A 14,934-nucleotide genomic window follows, 5' to 3' on the forward strand; every position below is an offset into this window, starting at 1 on the left:
ATACAAGTATATTTGATTCTGTTTACATTAAGAAGTCAAAACTCATGGTATAACAGTGTATTCACATTGAGTACAACTATATTTGATACAGAATACATATAGAAGTAAAAACTCATGGTATAACATTGTATTCACATTGAATACAAGTATATTTTATGCAGTATACAAATAGAAGTAAAAACTCATGGTATAACAGTGTATTCACATTACAAGTATATTTGATGCTGTTTACATATAGAAGTAAAAACTCATGGTATAACAGTGTATTCACATTGAATACAAGTATATTTGATGCTGTTTACGTATAGAAGTAAAAACTCATGGTATAACAGTATAGTCAAATTGAATAGAAGTATATTTGATGCAGAATACATATAGAAGTAAAAACTCATGGTATAATAGTGTATTCACATTGAATACAAATATATTTGATGCTGTTTAAATATAGAAGTAAAAACTCATGGTATAACAGTGTATTCACATTGAATACAACTATGTTTGATTCTGTTTACATATAGAAGTAAAAACTCATGGTGTAACAATGTATTTACATTGAATACAAGTATATTTGATTCTGTTTACATATAAAAGTAAAAACTCATGGTATAACAGTGTATTCACATTGAATACAAGTATATTTGATGCATTATACATATAGAAGTAAAAACTCATGGTAAAACAGTGTATTTACATATATACAAGTATATTTGATGCAATATACATATAGAAGTAAAAACTCATGGTATAACAGTGTATTCACATTGAATACAAGTATATTTAATGCTGTTTACATATAGAAGTAAAAACTCATGGTATAACAGTATAGTCACATATATACAAGTATATTTGATGCAGTATACATATAGAAGTAAAAACTCGTGGTATAACAGTGTATTCATATTGAATACAAGTATATTTGATGCAGTATACATATAGAATTAAAAACTCATGGTATAGCAGTGTATTCACATTGAATAAAAGTATATTTGATGCTGTTTACATATAGAAGTAAAACTCATGGTATAACAGTGTATTCACATTGAATACAAGTATGTTTGATTCTGTTTACATATAGAAGTAAAAACACATGGTATAACAGTGTATTCACATTGAGTACAAGTATATTTGATACAGAATACATATAGAAGTAAAAACTCATGGTATAACATTGTATTCACATTGAATACAAGTATATTTGATGCAGTAAACATATAGAAGTAAAAACTCATGGTATAACAGTGTATTCACATTGAATATAAGTATATTTGATGCTGTTTACATATAGAAGTAAAAAATCATGGTATAACAGTGTATTCACATTGAATACAAGTATGTTTGATTCTGTTTACATATAGAAGTAAAAAGTCATGGTATTACAGTGTATTCACATTGAATACAAGTATATTTGATTCTGTTTACATATAGAAGTAAAAACTCATGGTATAACAGTGTATTCACATTGAATACAAGTATATTTGATGCAGTATATATATAGAAGTAAAAACTCATGGTATAACAGTGTATTCACATTGAATACAAGTATATTTGATGCAGTATACATATAGAAGTAAAAACTCATGGTATAACAGTGTATTCACATTGAATACAAGTATATTTGATGCAGTATACATAAAGAAGAAAAATTTAATGGTATAAAAGTTTATTCACATTGAATACAAGTATATTTGATGCAGTATACATATAGAAGTTAAAACTCATGGAATAACAGTGTATTCACATTGAATACAAGTATATTTGATGTTGTTTACATATAGAAGTAAAAACTCATGGTATAACAGTATAGTCACATTGAATAAAAGTATATTTGATGCAGAATACATATAGAAGTAAAAACTCATAGTATAACAGTATAGTCACATTGATTAAAAGTATATTTGATGCAGAAAACATATAGAAGTAAAAACTCATGGTATAACAGTGTATTCACATTGAATACAAGTATATTTGATGCTGTTTACATATAGAAGTAAAAACACATGGTATAACAGTATAGTCACATTGAATACAAGTATATTTGATGGAGAATACATATAGAAGTAAAAACTCATGGTATAACAGTGTATTCACATTGAATCCAAGTATATTTGATGCTATTTACGTATAGAAGTAAAAACTCATGGTATAACAGTATAGTCAAATTGAATAGAAGTATATTTGATGCAGAATACATATAGAAGTAAAAACTCATGGTATAACAGTGTATTCACATTGAATACAAGTATATTTGATGCAAATTACATATAGAAGTAAAAACTCATGGTATAACAGTGTATTCACATTGAATACAAGTATTTTTGATGCTGTTTACATATAGAAGTAAAAACTCATGGTATAACAGTATAGTAACATATATACAAGTATATTTGATGCAGTATACACATTGAAGTATAAACTCGTGGTATAACAGTGTATTCTTATTGAATACAAGTATATTTGATACAGAATACATATAGAAGTAAAAAATCATGTATAACAGTGTACTCACATTGAATACAAGTATATTTGATGCAGTTTACATATAGAAGTAAAAACTCATGGTATAACAGTGTATTCACAATTCATACAAGTATATTTGATGCAGTATACAAATAGAAGTAAAAACTCATGGTATAACAGTGTTCTCACATTGAATACAAGTATACTTGATGCAGTATACAAATAGAAGTAAAAACTCATGGTATAACAGTGTATTCACATTGAATACAAGTATATTTGATGCAGTATACATATAGAAGTAAAAACTCATGGTATAACAGTGTATTCACATTGAATACAAGTATATTTGATCCTGTTTCTATATAGAAGTAAAAACTCATGGTATAACAGTGTATTCACATTGAATACAAGTATATTTGATGCTCTTTACATATAGAAGTAAAAACTCATGGTATAACAGTGTATTCACATTGAATACAAGTATATTTCAAGCAGTATACAAAAAGAAGTAAAAACTCATGGTATAACAGTGTTCTCACATTGAATACAAGTATACTTGATGTAGTATTCATATAGAAGTAAAAACTAATGGTATAACAGTGTATTCACATTAAATACAAGTATATTTGATCCTGTTTCTATATAGAAGTAAAAACTCATGGTATAACAGTGTATTCACATTGGATACAAGTATATTTGATGCTGTTTACATATAGAAGTAAAAACTCATGGTATAACAGTGTATTCAGAATGAATACAAGTATATTTGATGCAGTATACATATAGAACTAAAAAATCATGGTATAACTACGTATTCACATTGAATACAAGTATATTTGATTCTTTTTACATATAGAAGTAAAATTTCATGGTTTAACAGTGTATTCACATTGAATACAAGTATATTTGATACTCTTTACATATAGAAGTAAAAACTCATGGTATAACAGTGTATTCACATTGAAATCAAGTATATTTGATGCAGAATACATATAGAAGTAAAAACTCATGGTAAAACAGTGTATTTACATTGAATACAAGTATATTTGATGCTGTTTACATATAGAGGTAAAAACTCATGGTATAACAGTGTATTCACATTGAATACAAGTATATTTGATGCTGTTTACATATCGAAGTAAAAACTCATGGTATAACAGTGTATTCACATTGAATACAAGTATATTTGATGCAGTTTACATATAGAAGTAAAAACTCATGGTATAACAGTGTATTCACATTGAATACAAGTATATTTGATGCTGTTTACATATAGAAGTAAAAACTCATGGTATAACAGTGTATTCACATTGAATACAAGTATATTTGATGCTGTTTACATTTAGAAGTAAAAACTCATGGTATAACAGTGTATTCACATTGAATACAAGTATATTTGATGCAGTATACATATAGAAGTAAAAACTCATGGTAAAACAGTGTATTCACATTGAATACAAGTATATTTGATGCAGTTTACATATAGAAGTAAAAACTCTTGGTATAACAGTGTGTTCACATTGAATACAAGTATATTTATGCTCTTTACATATAGAAGTAAAAACTCATGGTATAACAGTGTATTCACATTGAATACAAGTATATTTGATCCTGTTTCTATATAGAAGTAAAAACTCATGGTATAACAGTGTATTCACATTGAATACAAGTATATTTGATGCTGTTTACTTATAGAAGTAAAAACTCTTGGTATAACAGTGTGTTCACATTGAATACAAGTATATTTATGCTCTTTACAAATAGAAGTAAAAACTCATGGTATAACAGTGTATTCACATTGAATACAAGTATATTTGAAGCAGTATACAAATAGAAGTAAAAACTCATGGTATAACAGTGTTCTCACATTGAATACAAGTATACTTGATGTAGTATACAAATAGAAGTAAAAACTCATGGTATAACAGTGTGTTCACATTGAATACAAGTATATTTGATGCAGTATACATATAGAAGTAAAAACTAATGGTATAACAGTGTATTCACATTAAATACAAGTATATTTGATCCTGTTTCTATATAGAAGTAAAAACTCATGGTATAACAGTGTATTCACATTGAATACAAGTATATTTGATGCTGTTTACATATAGAAGTAAAAACTCATGGTATAACAGTGTATTCAGATTGAATACAAGTATATTTGATGCAGTATACAAATAGAACTAAAAAATCATGGTATAACTGTGTATTCACATTGAATACAAGTATATTTGATTCTTTTTACATATAGAAGTAAAATTTCATGGTATAACAGTGTATTCACATTGAATACAAGTATATTTGATACTGTTTACATATAGAATTAAACACTCATGGTATAACAGTGTATTCACATTGAATACAAGTATATTTGATGATGTTTACATATAGAAGTAAAAACTCTTGGTATAACAGTGTGTTCACATTGAATACAAGTATATTTATGCTCTTTACATATAGAAGTAAAAACTCATGGTATAACAGTGTATTCACATTGAATAAAAGTATATTTGAAGCAGTATACAAATAGAAGTGAAAACTCATGGTATAACAGTGTTCTCACATTGAATACAAGTATACTTGATGCAGTATACAAATAGAAGTAAAAACTCATGGTATAACAGTTCATTCACATTAAATACAAGTATATTTGATGCTGTTTACATATAGAATTAATCACTCATAGTGTAACAGTGTATTCACATTGAATACAAGTATATTTGATGCTGTTTACATATAGAAGTAAAAACGTTTGGTATAACAGTGTGTTCACATTGAATACAAGTATATTTATGCTCTTTACATATAGAAGTAAAAACTCATGGTATAACAGTGTATTCACAATTAATACAAGTATAATTGATGCAGTATACAAATAGAAGTAAAAACTTATGGTATAACAGTGTTCTCACATTGAATACAAGTATACTTGATGCAGTATACAAATAGAAGTAAAAATTCATGGTATAACAGTGTATTCACATTGAATACAAGTATATTTGATGCAGTATACATATAGAAGTAAAAACACATGGTATAACAGTGTATTCACATTGAATCCAAGTATATTTGATCCTGTTTCTATATAGAAGTAAAAACTCATGGTATAACAGTGTATTCACATTGAATACAAGTATATTTGATGCTGTTTACATATAGAAGTAAAAACTCATGGTATAACAGTGTATTCAGATTAAATACAAGTATATTTGATGCAGTATACATATATAAGTAAAAACTCATGGTATAACAGTGTATTCACATTGAATACAAGTATATTTGATGCTGTTTACATATAGAATTAAACACTCATGGTATAACAGTGTATTTACATTGAATACAAGTATATTTGATGCAGTTTACATATAGAAGTAAAAACTCTTGGTATAACAGTGTGTTCACATTGAATACAAGTATATTTATGCTCTTTACATATAGAAGTAAAAACTCATGGTATAACAGTGTATTCACAATTAATACAAGTATATTTGATGCAGTATACAAATAGAAGTAAAAACTCGTGGTATAACAGTGTTCTCACATTGAATACAAGTATACTTGATGCAGTATACAAATAGAAGTAAAAACTCATGGTATAACAGTGTATTCACATTGAATACAAGTATATTTGATGCAGTATACATATAGAAGTAAAAACTCATGGTATAACAGTATATTCACATTGAATACAAGTATATTTGATCTTGTTTATATATAGAAGTAAAAACTCATGGTATAACAGTGTATTCACATTGAATACAAGTATATTTGATGCTGTTTACATATAGAAGTAAAAACTCATGGTATAACAGTGTATTCACATTGAATACAAGTATATTTGATGCAGTATACATATAGAACTAAAAAATCATGGTATAACTGTGTATTCACATTGAATACAAGTATATTTGATGCTTTTTACATATAGAAGAAAATTTCATGGTATAACAGTGTATTCACATTGAATACAAGTATATTTGATGCTCTTTACATATAGAAGTAAAAACTCATGGTATAACAGTGTATTCACATTGAATACAAGTATATTTGATGCTTCTTACATATAGAAGTAAAAACTCATGGTATAAAAGTGTATTCACATTGAATACAAGTATATTTGATGCTCTTTACATATAGAAGTAAAAACTCACTGTATAACAGTGTATTCACATTGAATACAAGTATATTTGATGCTGTTTACATATAGAAGTAAAAACTCTTGGTATAACAGTGTATTCACATTGAATACAAGTATATTTGATGCTCTTTACATATAGAAGTAAAAACTCATGGTATAACAGTGTATTCACATTGCATAGAAGTATATTTGATGCAGTATACAAATAGAAGTAAAAACTCATAGTATAACAGTGTATTCACATTGAATACAAGTATATTTGATGCAGTATATAAATAGAAGTAAAAACTCATGGTATAATAGTGTATTCACATTGAATACAAGTATACTTGATGCAGTATACAAACAGAAGTTAAAACTCATGGTATAACAGTGTATTCACATTGAATACAAGTATATTTGATGCAGTATACATATAGAAGTAAAAACTCATGGTATAACAGTGTATTCACATTGAATACAAGTATATTTGATGCTGTTTACATATAAAAGTAAAAACTCATGGTATAACAGTGTATTCACATTGAATACAAGTATATTTGATCCTGTTTATATATAGAAGTAAAAACTCATGGTATAACAGTGTATTCACATTGAATACAAGTATATTTGATGCTGTTTACATATAGAAGTAAAAACTCATGGTATAACAGTGTATTTACATTGAATACAGGTATATTTGGTGCAGTTTACATATAGAAGTAAAAACTCATGGTATAACAGTGTATTCACATTGAATACAAGTATATTTGATGCTGTTTACATATAGAAGTAAAAACTCATGGTATAACAGTGTATTCACATTGAATACAAGTATGTTTGATCCTGTTTATATATAGAAGTAAAAACTCATGCTATAACAGTGTATTCACATTAAATACAAGTATATTTGATGCAGTATACATATAGAAGTAAAAACTCATGTTATAACAGTGTATTGTTATTGAATACAAGTGTATTTCATGCTGTTTACATATAGAAGTAAAAACTCATGGTATAACAGTGTATTCACATTGAATACAAGTATATTTGATGCAGTATACATATAGAAGTAAAAACTCATGGTATAACAGTGTATTCACATTGAATACAAGTATATTTGATGCAGTTTACATATAGAAGTAAAAACTCATGGTATAACAGTGTATTCACATTGAATACAAGTATATTTGATACTGTTTATACATAGAAGTAAAAACTCATGGTATAACAGTGTATTCACATTGAATACAAGTATATTAATCCTGTTTATATATAGAAGTAAAAACTCATGGCATAACAGTGTATTCACATTAAATACAAGTATATTTGATGCTGTTTACATATAGAAGTAAAAACTCATGGTATAACAGTGTATTCACATTGAATACAAGTATATTTGATGCTGTTTACATATAGAAGTAAAAACTCATGGTATAACAGTGTATTCACATGGAATACAAGGATATTTGATGCAGTATACATATAGAAGTAAAAACTCATGGTATAACAGTGTATTCACATTGAATACAAGTATATTTGATGCAGTATACATATAGAAGTAAAAACTCATGGTATAACAGTGTATTCATATTGAATACAAGTATATTTGATCCTGTTTATATATAGAAGTAAAAACTCATGGTATAACAGTGTATTCACATTGAATACAAGTATATTTGATCCTGTTTATATATAGAAGTAAAAACTCATGGTATAACAGTGTATTCACATTGAATACAAGTATATTTGATGCTGTTTACATATAGAAGTAAAAACTCATGCTATAACAGTGTATTCACATTGAATACAAGTATATTTAATGCAGTATACATATAGAAGTAAAAACTCATGGTATAACAGTGTATTGTTATTGAATACAAGTGTATTTCATGCTGTTTACATATAGAAGTAAAAACTCATGCTATAACAGTGTATTCACATTGAATACAAGTATGTTTAATGCAGTATACATATAGAAGTAAAAACTCATGGTATAACAGTGTATTGTTATTGAATACAAGTGTATTTCATGCTGTTAACATATAGAAGTAAAAACTCATGGTATAACAGTGTATTCACATTGAATACAAGTATATTTGATGCAGTATACATATAGAAGTAAAAAACTCATGGTATAACAGTGTATTCACATTGAAATCAAGTATATTTGATGCAGTTTACATATAGAAGTAAAAACTCATGGTATAACAGTGTATTCACATTGAATACAAGTATATTCCATGCAGTTTACATATAGAAGTAAAAACTCATGGTTTAACAGTGTATTCACATTAAATTCAAGTATATTCCATGCAGTTTACATATAGAAGTAAAAACTCATGGTATAACAGTGTATTCACATTGAATACAAGTATATTCCATGCAGTTTACATATAGAAGTAAAAACTCATGGTATAACAGTGTATTCACATTGAATTCAAGTATATTCCATGCTAGTTTACATATAGAAGTAAAAACTCATGGTATAACAGTGTATTCACATTGAATACAAGTATATTTGATGCAGTTTACATATAGAAGTAAAAACTCATGGTATAACAGTGTATTCACATTGAATACAAGTATATTTGATACTGTTTATACATAGAAGTAAAAACTCATGGTATAACAGTGTATTCACATTGAATACAAGTATATTAATCCTGTTTATATATAGAAGTAAAAACTCATGGCATAACAGTGTATTCACATTAAATACAAGTATATTTGATGCTGTTTACATATAGAAGTAAAAACTCATGGTATAACAGTGTATTCACATTGAATACAAGTATATTTGATGCTGTTTACATATAGAAGTAAAAACTCATGGTATAACAGTGTATTCACATGGAATACAAGGATATTTGATGCAGTATACATATAGAAGTAAAAACTCATGGTATAACAGTGTATTCACATTGAATACAAGTATATTTGATCCTGTTTATATATAGAAGTAAAAACTCATGGTATAACAGTGTATTCACATTGAATACAAGTATATTTGATGCTGTTTACATATAGAAGTAAAAATTCATGGTATAACAGTGTAGTCACATTGAATACAAGTATATTTGATGCAGTATACATATAGAAGTAAAAACTCATGGTATAACAGTGTATTCACATTGAATACAAGTATATTTGATGCAGTTTACATATAAAAGTAAAAACTCATGGTATAACAGTGTATTCACATTGAATACAAGTATATTTGATCCTGTTTATATATTGAAGTAAAAACTCATGGTATAACAGTGTATTCACATTGAATACAAGTATATTTGATGCTGTTTACATATAGAAGTAAAAACTCATGGTATAACAGTGTATTCAGATTAAATACAAGTATATTTGATGCAGTATACATATATAAGTAAAAACTCATGGTATAACAGTGTATTCACATTGAATACAAGTATATTTGATGCTGTTTACATATAGAATTAAACACTCATGGTATAACAGTGTATTTACATTGAATACAAGTATATTTGATGCAGTTTACATATAGAAGTAAAAACTCTTGGTATAACAGTGTGTTCACATTGAATACAAGTATATTTGATGCTCTTTACATATAGAAGTAAAAACTCATGGTATAACAGTGTATTCACAATTAATACAAGTATATTTGATGCAGTATACAAATAGAAGTAAAAACTCGTGGTATAACAGTGTTCTCACATTGAATACAAGTATACTTGATGCAGTATACAAATAGAAGTAAAAACTCATGGTATAACAGTGTATTCACATTGAATACAAGTATATTTGATGCAGTATACATATAGAAGTAAAAACTCATGGTATAACAGTATATTCACATTGAATACAAGTATATTTGATCTTGTTTATATATAGAAGTAAAAACTCATGGTATAACAGTGTATTCACATTGAATACAAGTATATTTGATGCTGTTTACATATAGAAGTAAAAACTCATGGTATAACAGTGTATTCACATTGAATACAAGTATATTTGATGCAGTATACATATAGAACTAAAAAACTCATGGTATAACTGTGTATTCACATTGAATACAAGTATATTTGATGCTTTTTACATATAGAAGAAAATTTCATGGTATAACAGTGTATTCACATTGAATACAAGTATATTTGATGCTCGTTTACATATAGAAGTAAAAACTCATGGTATAACAGTGTATTCACATTGAATACAAGTATATTTGATGCTTCTTACATATAGAAGTAAAAACTCATGGTATAAAAGTGTATTCACATTGAATACAAGTATATTTGATGCTCTTTACATATAGAAGTAAAAACTCACTGTATAACAGTGTATTCACATTGAATACAAGTATATTTGATGCTGTTTACATATAGAAGTAAAAACTCTTGGTATAACAGTGTATTCACATTGAATACAAGTATATTTGATGCTCTTTACATATAGAAGTAAAAACTCATGGTATAACAGTGTATTCACATTGCATAGAAGTATATTTGATGCAGTATACAAATAGAAGTAAAAACTCATAGTATAACAGTGTATTCACATTGAATACAAGTATATTTGATGCAGTATATAAATAGAAGTAAAAACTCATGGTATAATAGTGTATTCACATTGAATACAAGTATACTTGATGCAGTATACAAACAGAAGTTAAAACTCATGGTATAACAGTGTATTCACATTGAATACAAGTATATTTGATGCAGTATACATATAGAAGTAAAAACTCATGGTATAACAGTGTATTCACATTGAATACAAGTATATTTGATGCTGTTTACATATAAAAGTAAAAACTCATGGTATAACAGTGTATTCACATTGAATACAAGTATATTTGATCCTGTTTATATATAGAAGTAAAAACTCATGGTATAACAGTGTATTCACATTGAATACAAGTATATTTGATGCTGTTTACATATAGAAGTAAAAACTCATGGTATAACAGTGTATTTACATTGAATACAGGTATATTTGGTGCAGTTTACATATAGAAGTAAAAACTCATGGTATAACAGTGTATTCACATTGAATACAAGTATATTTGATGCTGTTTACATATAGAAGTAAAAACTCATGGTATAACAGTGTATTCACATTGAATACAAGTATGTTTGATCCTGTTTATATATAGAAGTAAAAACTCATGCTATAACAGTGTATTCACATTAAATACAAGTATATTTGATGCAGTATACATATAGAAGTAAAAACTCATGTTATAACAGTGTATTGTTATTGAATACAAGTGTATTTCATGCTGTTTACATATAGAAGTAAAAACTCATGGTATAACAGTGTATTCACATTGAATACAAGTATATTTGATGCAGTATACATATAGAAGTAAAAACTCATGGTATAACAGTGTATTCACATTGAATACAAGTATATTTGATGCAGTTTACATATAGAAGTAAAAACTCATGGTATAACAGTGTATTCACATTGAATACAAGTATATTTGATACTGTTTATACATAGAAGTAAAAACTCATGGTATAACAGTGTATTCACATTGAATACAAGTATATTTAATCCTGTTTATATATAGAAGTAAAAACTCATGGCATAACAGTGTATTCACATTAAATACAAGTATATTTGATGCTGTTTACATATAGAAGTAAAAACTCATGGTATAACAGTGTATTCACATTGAATACAAGTATATTTGATGCTGTTTACATATAGAAGTAAAAACTCATGGTATAACAGTGTATTCACATGGAATACAAGGATATTTGATGCAGTATACATATAGAAGTAAAAACTCATGGTATAACAGTGTATTCACATTGAATACAAGTATATTTGATGCAGTATACATATAGAAGTAAAAACTCATGGTATAACAGTGTATTCATATTGAATACAAGTATATTTGATCCTGTTTATATATAGAAGTAAAAACTCATGGTATAACAGTGTATTCACATTGAATACAAGTATATTTGATCCTGTTTATATATAGAAGTAAAAACTCATAGTATAACAGTGTATTCACATTGAATACAAGTATATTTGATGCTGTTTACATATAGAAGTAAAAACTCATGCTATAACAGTGTATTCACATTGAATACAAGTATATTTAATGCAGTATACATATAGAAGTAAAAACTCATGGTATAACAGTGTATTGTTATTGAATACAAGTGTATTTCATGCTGTTTACATATAGAAGTAAAAACTCATGCTATAACAGTGTATTCACATTGAATACAAGTATGTTTAATGCAGTATACATATAGAAGTAAAAACTCATGGTATAACAGTGTATTGTTATTGAATACAAGTGTATTTCATGCTGTTAACATATAGAAGTAAAAACTCATGGTATAACAGTGTATTCACATTGAATACAAGTATATTTGATGCAGTATACATATAGAAGTAAAAACTCATGGTATAACAGTGTATTCACATTGAAATCAAGTATATTTGATGCAGTTTACATATAGAAGTAAAAACTCATGGTATAACAGTGTATTCACATTGAATACAAGTATATTCCATGCAGTTTACATATAGAAGTAAAAACTCATGGTTTAACAGTGTATTCACATTAAATTCAAGTATATTCCATGCAGTTTACATATAGAAGTAAAAACTCATGGTATAACAGTGTATTCACATTGAATACAAGTATATTCCATGCAGTTTACATAAAGAAGTAAAAACTCATGGTATAACAGTGTATTCACATTGAATTCAAGTATATTCCATTAGTTTACATATAGAAGTAAAAACTCATGGTATAACAGTGTATTCACATTGAATACAAGTATATTTGATGCAGTTTACATATAGAAGTAAAAACTCATGGTATAACAGTGTATTCACATTGAATACAAGTATATTTGATACTGTTTATACATAGAAGTAAAAACTCATGGTATAACAGTGTATTCACATTGAATACAAGTATATTAATCCTGTTTATATATAGAAGTAAAAACTCATGGCATAACAGTGTATTCACATTAAATACAAGTATATTTGATGCTGTTTACATATAGAAGTAAAAACTCATGGTATAACAGTGTATTCACATTGAATACAAGTATATTTGATGCTGTTTACATATAGAAGTAAAAACTCATGGTATAACAGTGTATTCACATGGAATACAAGGATATTTGATGCAGTATACATATAGAAGTAAAAACTCATGGTATAACAGTGTATTCACATTGAATACAAGTATATTTGATCCTGTTTATATATAGAAGTAAAAACTCATGGTATAACAGTGTATTCACATTGAATACAAGTATATTTGATGCTGTTTACATATAGAAGTAAAAATTCATGGTATAACAGTGTAGTCACATTGAATACAAGTATATTTGATGCAGTATACATATAGAAGTAAAAACTCATGGTATAACAGTGTATTCACATTGAATACAAGTATATTTGATGCAGTTTACATATAAAAGTAAAAACTCATGGTATAACAGTGTATTCACATTGAATACAAGTATATTTGATCCTGTTTATATATTGAAGTAAAAACTCATGGTATAACAGTGTATTCACATTGAATACAAGTATATTTGCTACTGTTTACATATAGAAGTAAAAACGTATGGTATAACAGGGTATTCACATTGAATACAAGTATATTTGATCCTGTTTATATATAGAAGTAAAAACTAATGGTATAACAGTGTATTCACATTGAATTCAAGTATATTTGATGCTGTTTACATATAGAAGTAGAAACTCATGGTATAACAGTGTATTCACATTGAATACAAGTATATTTGATGCAGTATACATATAGAAGTAAAAACGCATGGTATAACAGCGTATTCACATTGAATACAAGTATTTTTGATGCTGTTTACATATAGAAGTAAAAACTCATGGTATAACAGTGTCTTCACATTGAATACAAGTATATTTGATGCAGTATACATATAGAAGTAAAAACTCATGGTATAACAGTGTATTCACATTGAATACAAGTATATTTGATGCAGTTTACATATAGAAGTAAAAACTCGTGGTATAACACAGTATTCACATTGAATACAAGTATATTTAATACTGTTTACATATAGAAGTAAAAACTCATGGTATAACAGTGTTTTCGAATTGAATACAAGTATATTTGATGCAGTATAAATATAGAAGTAAAAACTCATGGTATAACAGTGTATTCACATTGAATACAAGTATATTCTTGCAGTACACATATAGAAGTAAAAATTCATGAAATAACAGTGTATTGTTATTGAATACAAGTGTATTTGATGCTGTATACATATAGAAGTAAAAACTCATGGTTTAACAGTGTATTCACATTGAATACAAGTATATTTGATGCAGTATACATATAGAAGTAAAAA

Source organism: Daphnia magna, unplaced genomic scaffold (genome assembly GCF_020631705.1).
Source record: "Daphnia magna isolate NIES unplaced genomic scaffold, ASM2063170v1.1 Dm_contigs197, whole genome shotgun sequence".
NCBI classification, from domain to species: Eukaryota; Metazoa; Arthropoda; class Branchiopoda; order Diplostraca; family Daphniidae; genus Daphnia; species Daphnia magna.